The sequence below is a fragment of the Salvelinus sp. IW2-2015 genome, linkage group LG15, assembly GCF_002910315.2.
Source record: "Salvelinus sp. IW2-2015 linkage group LG15, ASM291031v2, whole genome shotgun sequence".
Classification (NCBI taxonomy): domain Eukaryota; kingdom Metazoa; phylum Chordata; class Actinopteri; order Salmoniformes; family Salmonidae; genus Salvelinus; species Salvelinus sp. IW2-2015.
The window spans coordinates 53,008,914-53,013,032 of record NC_036855.1 but is presented as its reverse complement, the minus strand read 5'-3'; the positions used below and the strand labels follow the sequence as shown (position 1 = coordinate 53,013,032).

The 4,119-nt window shown below is 48.0% G+C and overlaps 1 pseudogene; it reads right to left on the bottom strand.

The window, feature by feature from the left end:
- Positions 1-4,119, bottom strand: part of LOC111974412 (neural-cadherin-like) — a 191,971-nt pseudogene that overhangs the window by 90,147 nt on the left and 97,705 nt on the right.

Below are 4,119 nucleotides of genomic sequence, written 5' to 3'. Positions count from 1 at the left end.
CCCCCCCCCTCCCCCTACACAACCCCCTTCACCCCGCCCCCAATAGCTCCGACTACCCTGCCTGCTCCACACATGCCAACCGCCACACACAAACACACATACGACCTGTAATCTCGTCACCAGCCTTCCAAAATGGACTCGCTATCGGTTCCCATGAATGAAAGCTCACCCTCGTACTACCCCCCCCCGCCCCCCACACACACACACAAGAACATCTCTCAAAGACCTTATTCTCACAGGCTCCATTTTCTCAGAAAGGGAAAAAAAAGAGAGGATTCCACCACACACTGGACGTCCTTCTTAGCCAGTCACCTGCCTACGGCAATGACGCTTCGCCAAAGAAAAAAGAGAGGATCCACCACACCACAGCGCCTCTCCATCACCTCCCTCCGCCGCTCAAAGGTTGTCGCGCACCGACTCTGTCTGCTGTCCCTCTCTCACCTGTCGCCGTGGACTTTGGCCCAGGTGACGGGGTTCTGACACAGGACTGACTGACAACTCCCAGGCGGGGCCKCCATGTTGTGGGAGAGGCAGTGAGTGAGTGAATGGCGAACGCGGCAGGCGCCTGCCCAGGCAGACAGACAGYGGTTGTGTATTCCCCTCACAACGCCAGCTCTCCCGCTCATTATCTTACCCCATCAATCTCATTTCAACCCGAACTCCAGCTACTGCTCCMTCAGAGTCTTCCTACGTCCTCCCTCCCGTCAGCCAACCAGCCAGCCCGCCTCTACCACACCAGAGACACGGACGCTCTGTCACCCTTAACCCCGTTTCCCTCCACAATGACTGACATCAGCCGCAATATAATTAGCCAATTYACCCAAAACATCTATTACATATTAACGACTGACAAAACACACAGCGCCGGACCGAGGCTTGTTGTTTGTGCTCATTAGCATCTCTCTATCTTCTGTAACGTCAACAGATTGCCGGGGCTCTGTGAGTACATGTATAAATATCTCTCTGCCTATCCAATTCACTCATCACTCAGGTTACTGTCGGCCAGCAAACAATCCCTGTAATGATCTACTTAGTGTACACCGGGCTGGGTGACAAGACTCCTTTTGTCGATTTCACCAGCAACACGTCATTTTCGAATGAAAACCTYGTAACTMTWTYTSKSKYTTTTTWAAWATATATATATATATWTTTTTTTTTACATGTATTGAAAGCAGCGACTCCCCTCAATATTCGCTGAACATTTCAAGAGCCTCGGCCSACGAAAATGTACTCAAAATATCTTCCGAAGTTTCGTTGTATGTTCGTTAATAGGAAAATATGGTGGTTTTTTTATTTCCTGAAAAGTTTGTTTTGGAGATGAGGTTTTCGTCTGATAGCGATGAACAGCAAAGGGGAGCGAACCGAGTGGCAAAAGGAACTGGCTGATCCAATTGAGCCCAATAGAAATAACAGTCTGACGGCCATCACAAAGTTACTCAATTAATACCAGACACCCTGCCCTGTTTCATTGTTTTATACATTAGAGAATATCTGTAGACTAACAATGACAATTCACTGTAGATCTCTGTAGAATAGACAGAGCATGAGGGGAAACTGGTGATGCTCCTGCTGACAGGAAATCAATTCTTCCCACAAAACCCCCAACAGAGACACACAGCAATAACACACACACAGTCGCACACACAGCCTCCCATCACACATAACCCCGCACACAGACCCACACACAGCCTCCCATTACAGCACACAGAATCCCATCCACCTACCCACACCACAACATTAATCCCAACAACTAAACGCTAAGTCGTCTACATAGAGCATCCATATCAGCAATTCATACCCAGCCACACCCACACACTGGGTCCATGCCACTGTTCATCAGAATGATTCAAACAGACATCCCTGGTGGGCAGTTGGTTCTCCCTCTCCATCTCTCTATCCCCCTACTCTCTCACTCTGTCTGACTCACTCACTCCATCTCTCCATCTCTCTCAACTCTTTCCCTACCTCTTTCAGTCTCCTCTTGCAAAAACAAACGTGTACTCAGACACACAACACACCACACACACACACACACACACACACACACACACCACACACACCACACACACACACACACACAACACACACACACAACACACACACACACACACACACACACACACACACACACACACACACACACACACACACACACACACACACTGCCCTGGTGCTGGAGTTATTCTCTCCACGACAACTAAAGGCATGGCTGATTGAACCTGCCTCACCAATCTGCAGAGCTAGCTGACAGAAAATTGTCCAATTAAAAGAGCCACAGGCCAGAGCAACGCCAGAGGGGGAAAAAAAACAGCTCAATGTATCACAACAGATCGGCCCGGAACAGCAGGGTAATGCGGCATTTAGAAAAAGGACTGTGCGGATGAGCTAATACAGGGCAGGAAACATGCCCAAGAGGAACAGGACAGATAGAGATGTTTAAATCCCAGTTTGTCTTTCTTTTTTGTTGTTGTGTGTTTTGCTTTGAAGCGGTTTGGGTTGTAGACCAGCAGCAGCTGCAAGGGATTTTGGGAATTGGCAGCCATGTGGAATTCTGGGAAACTGCAGCTGCACTGGATTGTGGGAGGAGGCAGCTGTGCAGAGCAGAGGAAAGTGAAATGGCATGGCCTAGGCTGACAAATAGGCAGGGTGAGGGTTAACAACAAGAAGAGCAGGCAGGGTGGAAGGAAAATGGCAAATAAAGACAAATTATGAGTAGAGAAGGGAGATAATTAAATAGGCGCCCTGTTTAGATGTTGATGATGAGGAAGATAATGATGGCCATGATGATGATTGTAATAACCACACTCTTACTTATGATGGTAATAGTGATGAAGAGGAGAAGCAGTACTGTACTCACACATGCTGGGAGAACTCGGGGACCTCATCGTTGACATTGGCCATGCGGATGCGTACAGTGGCTGTACCTGTCCGGGGCACATCTCCCTTGTCCACAGCCATCACCACAAACTCATACAGGTGGTTKGGCCTCTCATAGTCCAGCTGCCCCGCAGGGAAAATCGTGCCGTGGGGAGAAATGCTGAAGTCTGGGCTCATAGTGTAGTAGGACAACTCAGCGTTCAGGTCCGAGTCACAGTCACTGGCAGACACTAGAGTGAGGGAGAGACACGGGGGAGAGGGGAGGTTAGACAAAGACATCTCTCTGTATCCTTGAACATCATCTAACCATAACTAATATGTCCAACACGTGACCCTAGTCTTAATTACTGTTGTTTTTCCAGGCATGTTCACACATTTCTGTAGCGCGTCAAATTGAAGGTTAGGAATAGCATTTTCCCAAATGTCTCTTTTTGTGTTGAAAACATACTGGATTAGGGTTACGGTCAGAGTGATTGCCTTGCTAAAAGAGAGGGCTGTGTCTGGGACTGGGATCAGCATATTTTCCGCTAACTAGTCCTTTTCACCGGGAACTCCTGCATTCTGCTATTCTCCTTAGATTGCATTCGGTATACTCTCTACCTCACTGTGTCATGTAGACCAACAGCATCCAAGATACAGGAGGTTGGTGGCACCTTAACTGGGGAGGACGGATTCGTGGTACTGACTGGAGAGGAATCATTATTCTGAGCCGTTCAGCGGCCTCCACCGAACCAACGGGAACCCAGTTCGGTGGATTTAAATGTCACCAACAACACTGTCAAATATGAGCATTATCCTTGATGACACATATCCATATATTGTGGAAGACTTCTGAAATCAAAGTCAATATTTCATTTCCTCAGGATGCACTTGCTGATTTAGCAATGAGGGTCATTTGAATATCCATCGATACTGAGCCAGTGAGGCTCTAAAAGGATTGCTGGGCTAACTGACAGCCTCCTGTGGTCTSGTTCCTCAGCCCTCACCACAGAACAGAGCTATAGGAGACATAGATGAATAAACCATGTTGTGTGGTCCTGTTTACCATGTCGCTATCAGCCTAAATGCCTAAATCCATGTATATCTAATCTTTCAGATCCACTTCAGCCAATCCCAGGGCTTGTTGCTGTGGCCTGGGCTAGTCCTAAAAATGGAGCCGGATGAAGTTCAGTGTAAAGTCTCTCTCTCTCTCTCTCTCTCTCTCTCTCTCTCTCTCTCTCTCTCTCTCTCTCTCTCTCTCTC